We start from the raw sequence: 9,340 nt of genomic DNA on the forward strand, positions 1-9,340 counted from the left end.
TTTCTCTATTACAAAATGTACAATTTGGATTATCATAAATCTTAATTTTATGAAGAAATTTGTTTGTAGCTAAGATTCGATGATTGAATCTAAACTGTAGCCACTGTAACTTAGTATTATTTGTGACAACAAATGGCAGTTTATAAAATTTTTTCCAATGATTTTGATCAAAGCCAAAAATTTCAGTCCATCTTAACTGACTAGTGGGAACACTTCCATTTTTATTCAAAACAATATACATATCTTTAGATCCTTTTGAACTTTTAACAAGTCTTTTAATAGCAGATGGAATTAAAGGTAGTTCTAATTTGTGATTTTTTCCCACAAATGATTTTGATGCTTGATGTATAGCAGATATAATACTATTATATCTCATGAAATTCACATTTATCTGATACATTTCTTCTATCTTTTGATGAGAGAAAAAGGTCCCATCTTCATTTACAATATCATTTATAAATCTTATACCATTTTCAAACCAATCTTTATAAAAAATAGGTTTATTTGCTACCTTTATATTATTGTTAAGCCAGATTGGACTAGCAAGAAAGCATTCCAAACTGTCATATTCATCTTTTTCTCTAAGAAGTTGCCATGCTTTCAGAACATCTTGCCAAAATTTATTTTTGATATGTTGCTGTAATTTTTGGATATAAACACTTCCACAACCATAAAATTTTTCAAGTTCTACATGAACATTTGACAAAAAAACATTCTGCCATTTGTTGTCTGTTTTAAATAATCTCCTTATCCATGTACACTTCAGTGCTAAAATAAATGCACTAAGATTTATCATTTTGAGTCCACCATCTTCAATATCATTTTGTAAAACATCTCTCTTAATTCTATCAATTGGTGAACTCCATATAAAATTGTACATAAGTTGAATAACATTTTTTAAAATATCATCACTTGGATTTGGTAAGGATATAAACAAATGATTTAAAATAGGCAATATCAATGTCTTTACTACAGTAATTCTACCAATAACAGTAAGATTTCGTTTTGACCATTGTCTTATTACACATTTAATTTGTACAATTTTTTCATCATAATTAATTTTTACAATTCTATCAAGATTAACATCAAAGCTTATACCTAGTACCTTAAAACATGTTTCTCCCCATGTAAGGTTTCTATTTTGGCATAATACCTCATTACTATACTTTTTATTTCCTATCCAAATAACTTGTGTTTTAGAAAAATTAATATTTAAACCAGATATATTTCCAAACCAATCTAATTCATTTAATGCTTCATTCAGAGATTCTTCTTTACCATCTAAAATAAGAGATGTGTCATCAGCAAATTGTGAAAGTTTGTGCTCAACTTGCGTAATTGTAATACCATTTATCTTATCATTATTTCGTATTTTTAATGCTAATATCTCAGCACAGAGAATAAAAATATAAGGCGACAAGGGATCACCTTGTCTACAGCCTCGTTCTATAGAAAAAAATTCTGATAGATGTCCTCCCTGGTTTACAGCTGATTTGATATTGTTATAAAAAACTTTAACCCAATTAATTATTGATTCTCCAAAATTGAACAACTTCAAGACACTGGTTAAAAATTCCCAAGAGATCGAATCAAATGCCTTTTCGAAATCTATGAGCAGCAAAAGTCCTGGAATATCTTTTTCCTCAGTAAATTGCATAATATCATAAATTAAATGAAGGTTTTCTCCAATATATCTACCACTAATAAATCCAGTTTGATCGAAATCTATCAGTTTATCTAAAACTGTTTTAAAGCGTTTTGCTATAACTCCAGAGCCAATTTTATATACTGTATTTAATAAAGATATAGGTCGCCAATTTTTTAAGAAATGTCTAGGCTTACTTCCCTTTGGCAGGCATGTAATGATTCCTTGTTTTTGCGTAACAGATAGTTCACCAATCTCAGTACTGTAGTTCAAGGAGTTTACAACAAAAATTTTCAAATCTTTCCAAAAAAATTTAAAGAACTCTGTGGAGAAACCATCAGATCCTGGTGTTTTATTATTTTTCATATTTTTCAATATCAAACCAGCTTCTTCAATTGTTATTTCACCTTCAAGATTTTTTTTCTCATCATCAGTTAGTTTTTTTAATTTTATATCTTTCAATCCTTCTTCAAGTTTACTGAATTTATCTCCCTTTGACTTGTCTTTATTCTTGTACAAATTTTCATAAAAAGATTTTACTTCTTTTAAAATATCTTTTTGTTTTGAAATTACATCTCCATTTTCTTTTTCTACTTTTGGTATTATCTTATTTGTAAAATTTTTTGATTCTAGCCCACAAAAATAGCTAGTAGGTTTTTCACCCTCTTCTACCCATTGTATTCTTGATCGAATTATCTTCCCTTTAATTTTTTCTTTTCTTATATTTTCTAATTCACATTTTTTATTTTCCAAAATCTGTATTGAACCTTCATCTACCTTTTCTTCCAAAATAAGAATTTCATTTCTAAGATCTTTCTCTTGTTTTTCTTTTACCTTTTTCTTATAACTTGAATAAGATATAGTTTTACCTCTAATTTCCATCAACATTGTCTCAAGAAATAAGTGACTATTAATATTAAAATGGAGATCTTCATTATTCATGTCTTCAATTCTATCTATATCATAAATTACATATTGTTTTTTAACTTCTACTATTTTTTCTTTAACAATCTTTATATATTCTGGATCATACAATAATGAATTATTAAATTTCCACAATCCTCTACCTCGATCAAAAGGATTAAATTCTAGATTTAATACAACCATAGAATGATCAGAGCGATAGCTAGGCTCGATATTACAATTTTTCAAACAGCATAGTAAATCTTCAGATAAAAGAAAAAAATCTAGCCTTGCTTGTTTAAAGGGGGTTCTTTTTCTCCATGTGAAACGCTTCAAATCTGGGTAAAGTTCACGGAAAGGGTCAATGAGACACCTTTCCTGAATGATTTCTAAAACTTTCTCCCGAGCATTTGGGTTATTTACATGTAAATAATTATAATAGTCTATATCAGGGTTGAGAACAAGATTAAAATCACCACATATCATATAGCTATCATTACCAAAATCATCTATAATTGACATAATTTGATCATAAAAAATAGGAGTATCTATATTTGGTCCATAAATAGTTACAAATGTAAAATGTAAAGTATCAACAACTAAGTCTAATACTAAATAATTACCACCAACATCTTTTTTTTCTTTTAGGACCTTAAACTCAAAGTTGTTATTAAACATAACTGCTACACCTCTTGAATTTGAGCTATAAGATGAAAAATAACTATCATATCCCCACATAGCTCTTATATTATTTTCATTTTCACATAAGAAATGAGTATCTTGTAAACAGTAAATATTGTAATTCTTTGTTCTTAAATAGTTAAAAACATCTCTTCTTTTAAAAAATTGTTAAAAATTGACTATAAAGGGCAATAACTCCTTAGGAGGTCAATTGAACATTTTGGTCATGTTGACTTATTTGTAAATCTTACTTAGCTGAACATTATTGCTGTTTATCTCTATCTATAATAATATTCAGGATAATATAACCAAAAACAGCAACAGTTCCTTAAAATTACCAATTTAGGGACAGCAACCTAACAACAGGTTGTCCGATTCGTCTGATAGTTTCGGGACAGATAGATCTTGACCTGATAAACAATTTTACCCCATGTCAAATTTCTCTAAATGTTTTGGTTTTTGAGTTATAAGCCAAAAACTGCATTTTACCCCTATGTTCTATTTTTAGCCATGGCGGCCGTCTTGGTTGGTTGGCCGGGTCACTGGACACATTTTTTAAACAAGATACCCCAATGATGATTGTGGCCAATAGTTTCAGAGGAGAAGATTTTTGTAAAAGTTAACGACGACGGACGCCAAGTGATGGGAAAAGCTTACTTGGCCCTTTGGGCCAGGTGAGCTAAAAAAGGAGTTATTTCTGTTTGAACAGAAATCTTCTAATGAATAAGTATTTCTTCAAAAAATTAATTCTAGAGAAAGGGCTTTAACTGAACAAAGAGAAAAGCTTAAAGCGTGAAAAATTAATTTGACCTGTAACTTGTCATGATAAATCAATAAACTAAATATCAAATCAAAATCTACAAGCACAAAAAAGTCTGATTTGCCGAACTGACAGATAGACAGACGGACAGACGTTAGCCGTTAAATCAAAATCTCAAAGTATCAACAAACAGGGAAGAAATGCTCTTTTGAGAGGGGACATTCAAGATAATCTTGGAAAAGCTTTCGATTTTTGAAGAAGTAGGGTCACCTCAACTGTCTCTTCTGGATTTAATCTTAAACATAAATCAAAAACTGTTATATGGCACATTATAGATGCACATATACACTTTTTTCGTAGATAAAAAAAATGGCCACATTTTTTTACATACGCTCTAATAGACACAACTTTCTAATCTAGACACTCAATGAGTGATTGCCCCTATAATTGGTTTCATTCCAATCTAAAGTTTCAAAGAGAAAGATATTTTGATGTACAAGTATGTTCACAGCTATGTTTCTTTATAAAAGACTGTCATCAATTGAAAGTATGTGAAAAAAAGGTGCTCTGCAGGGCGCAGCTTTATACAACCGCAGTGGTTGGACCCTGAACGGTTGGAGCAAATTAAATTTGGTCACAATGTTCAAGCTTGATGCTGTCTGAATTTGGATTGTGATTTAATTTTTGTTACAAAATAAATGTGGTCAAAGATCAAACAAATCTATTGCATAATACTGTGCAACTGAAGATTTCTTCTTGAAACTTTTCAAAATTTGAAATTTAATAAAATTTTGAAAAAAAGAAATCCCTTAAAATTGTAAACAACCCCCCCCCCCCCCAACTTATTGAAAACCCCTTTAAGCAATAACCCTTAAACTCATTCTCATCCTTTCCTTTGTAGTATGGAACCTTGTAGTACAATTACAGAGAGATCCATACACTTAAACCCAAGTTATTGTTTGGAAACTAGAAACATGCTTCTTTTTGGCCCTTTTTTGGCCCCTAATTCCTACATATTTTGGGCAATTAATCCAAAACTCAATCCCAGCCTCCCCTTTGTTATATGGAACATTGTGGTACAATTTTAGAGAGATCCATGCAATTACACACAAGATATTGTCTTGAAACTAGAAAATGTTTGTCTTTGGTCCCTTTTTGGCCCTTAATTCCTAACTTTGAACCCATAACACATTAAATGAATCCAATCCTTCTACTTGTGGTTTTAAACATTGTGGTACAATATCAGAGCAATTGAAATACTTATACACAAGTTATTATCCTTAAAATATAAATTGCTTGTTTTGGGCCCCTCTTGGGCTCTTAATTCCTAAACGGTTGGGACCATCATCCCCAAAATCGATCCCAACCTTCCTTTTGTGGTATTGAACCTTCTGAATAAAATCAAAGAGATCTATTCACTTCAACTAAAGTTATTGTCCGGAATATAAGTCTACTTTAATCAGTTTTAGTTAAAATATTTAGGGGCAAAAACTATTACAATTAGTGCATTTTATAGATTTTTTGGGAGCATTTTTTACTAGCTTCCCATTATTTGCTAAGCTAAATTTTTTCACTTGTCTTAGAACTGATATGCACCTTTAAAAAAATCCTAAAAGTTAAAAAAAAAAATATGATATTGAGAGGAAACACCTACTGAGTACATGTACTACATTCAAATTATCTAATACATATGTTGCACGAACCTCTCTGGCAACCTGCCAAAAGGTAAAAAAATCTCAAAATGGATTTTTTTTTTTTTTTAATGATGTTCTTTGCAAAATATAACAAGATACTGTTATATTTAAGGGATATATCAATTATCCAGACCTTTAAAAAGTACCTAAATATGGTGATTTTTTTTGCCTTTTATTTTAATAATTTACAAATATGCAAATAAGGCTGTTAAATGGAAAATAGTGTGAATTAACAAAAAAAATGTTTTTTATCTTAACTCCTAAATACCCAAAGATTTTGGAAATGTATATAATGTTGCGAAGTTGTAACTACCAATTTGGACGGAATATGAGATTTTGCATGGTTTTATGGCAGACTGGCTCTTAAGATATTCATTGTTGTTTATTTGTTTATTTTGGAATGAAATAAACAGCAAAAACTTTTGTTTTTATTTTTTTTGTTTCATCTGTATTGTTTTCCAGTTTACCGTAGTTCTGGTGATGTAGTTAAATGCACTTGAGTATGTTTTCAGTTTTAGAAGTGATCTGGATCAATTAACAGGAATGACTGAACCTTGCCATAGTAAATAGCAATAGTTACAAAATTTGGACTGATCTAACAATCAAGTAAACTTGACTTAATTTTGATACCTTTTAACTACGTACTTATCCAGCAGTGAAAATAACATTGACTGGAAGAAGTATGGGCTGTGCTCATTTTTGGAGGCAATACAGTGACCAATATAAATTGTTAATTTCTGTGTCATTTTGTCTCTTGTGGAGTGTTGTCTCATTGGCAATCATACCGCATCTTCTTTTCTATATTGACTGAAAGCTATGTTTCAAATATTACAAAATTTCTTTCCCATTTATAAAAAACCTTTTATTAAAAATATCACAAAAACACATTTTTATGACAATATATAACAATAAGTCATCATAATACATGTACCTTTTTAATAGAACTTATTTCCTTTTTGAAAGGAAAATGATCTTTAAGGAGGCTCGCTGGTCTAAGATTTTCAGAAAAAAATTAAACATTAATTTTTTATTACAAATTTTATTTATTACCTTAAGTAGTTATTACTTTTTCATATGGTACCAACATCATTCCAAAAAATCAATTTGTGTTGGCCCCAGGTGACTTTTAAAATGTAGATATCATTGAAAAAGCTCCAAATTATCTCCCTTTGGTGCAAAAATGCCATTTTTTTTGCATTTAAATTGAAATATCTTTTTTAACTCATCAGTGACCTATATTTTTTATTGTTGTTTTCATATAAGCTGTACATAAACTAAATAATTGTAAAATTTAAGCGATTTCTGTAATTTAGTTCTTTTTTTATTTCGATATTACCACTATTTCTCCTATTAGTTCAACAGAAAAAAAGGACATTAACAAAAATGTATGCGTCTTTGGAAGGCAGATTGTGAGCGTAAATGAACGGTGACCCCATTTTTTTTTCATTTTTCTATTAAGTATAAGATAAAGTTCATTTATAAAGAAATCCTATATTAATTTTTTTTTAAATTGATTTAGACCTGTGAGCCCCCTTAAATATTAAAGTGACATTAAAATGGGCAACACAAATCTGTGGGATATATGTTGAGATCATATAAAACTATTATAGTCTAACAGTAGCCTATATCTCTAACCTGACTATCATCATGAATTTGACATCAAGAGGCAGATCTTAGGTTGGAGGAATGAAAGACTTTACCTGTTTTAACCATGTTTAAAGGTTTATGGTACCATTATATAGAATTCAAAAGTGATTGTTCCTGGGGTATTTTTAAAATTATCATCCAAAACAAAGATATCAGGATTAACATAAGATTCTAAGATTTACCAAAAAATATTCATAAAATCATGAAGACATCAATCATGTCAATATTTAAAATAAACTAGTTTTCAATATTCCAAATTATTCTATAATAAAATGCCTATACCTAACATCTGCATTGTTCACAGTCATACATATCAACCAAGATTTGACACAAAACCACAAGTGTATATCACAAGATTGTCAAATATCAATGGCTTAGTCTTTAGACTTGTTCTTATGGCCATCTATAACAAAATCTCACTGTTGATCAATATTAGCAAACAAGTTAATACTATCACTGATATATGTAAAATAGGAAATACACATGTGCACTTAACATCAATGGTATATAAACTGTACGTAACACCAAAGATATATAAACTGTACTTAACACCAATGATATATAAACTGTATCTTTCCAATTATACATCATGTGAAAAATAACAAAAATAACATAACATTGAGCACTTGTAGTGATATGAAACCTTTTGTAACAATTAAAATGTTACGTCACAGCTTCCTTAAATCATTTTCATAGAAAATAGAATTCAAAGGCCTGTACATCAGAACTGGTTATGATTATGTTACATGTATTTTATCAATACATTTAAAGGACAAAAAGAAAAGTGCAAAGGATAAATAAATAAAGAGTTCAGCACCATTTGTTCTGTTTTATCTTAAACTTTATTATTGAAGAAAAATTCAATGTACAAGTATTGAATGAGTTACACAAAACCTTCTACTATTTTATGTACACTATGTTCATGATGTCAATGTATGTGTATTCTAGTTGTATGCATCTAGTTGTTATGACTTCAGTATAAAATAAAGACAATTATTATTATATCTCCATTCTTTTGTAAGTAAGACCGAGCATAAATATAACACGACTTGGAAAATCCTACATTGAAATTAAGAAATATACATGTAATCATGATTAAATCTTTCACTATCTGCCAGAATCTAGAAACTGATCACTTAACTTTGTTGATAAGTTATTGTTTCACTGGTGAATATATTGTGTAAGGGCAAGTTTTAATTATGAACACATTTTCATAGGGTGTTGCAATTTTATAATTAAACATTAAAATAACCATGATTGTTTATTAAATTAACATGCTTCAATCTTGCATTTAGCCTTGTCCTCTTTGACATAAAGCTGTAATTAAGGACACCAAATTTGGTAGACGTCCTCAAAATATCTTTTGGTGATTTTTATAAATTTTAATCCCTGTTATCCATAGGATTGTTGCATGAAGTCAAATTGCAATGCCGCATTTATAAGCTAATTTATACACCTCATATGCACCTCCTTTTTTCTAATGAAACACATACATGTATTTGGTATATAATCTTAATTTATTATGCTGTACAAACCATTAATCTGTTTCTCTAACAGTAACAAAATTTTCAAAATCATGATTTGATGGGTTTTACTGATTAATTGTCATTATACATTTTTTCTGTTAAGGTACAAATGTAACATTAGCAGACACTGGACATTTGCAAATACTTAATTAACCTTTCCAATTTTGGGTGCAAGAAAAATTCTTGATAAATAATGGGTGATTGTTAAGTACTATATATACCATGGTTTTTACGAGTTAACATATTTAAACAAACGAATCCGAAGGATGAGTTTGTTTAAATATGTTAATGAGTAAGACACATGGTATATACAATTTGTAATATAAATAAACTGATTGACAGCTTTAAGACCTTCCACTTATATTGGAAATTGATCACATTACAGTTTTATCCAATGAAATGGAAGCTCGCGCAAGTCACTTTTGCGCTTCGTGTATGATCGTCTGTGTATTTCATGTAATAGAACCTCCTGAATTTGCAGAGA

This window comes from Mytilus edulis, chromosome 1, assembly GCF_963676685.1.
Source record: "Mytilus edulis chromosome 1, xbMytEdul2.2, whole genome shotgun sequence".
Classification (NCBI taxonomy): domain Eukaryota; kingdom Metazoa; phylum Mollusca; class Bivalvia; order Mytilida; family Mytilidae; genus Mytilus; species Mytilus edulis.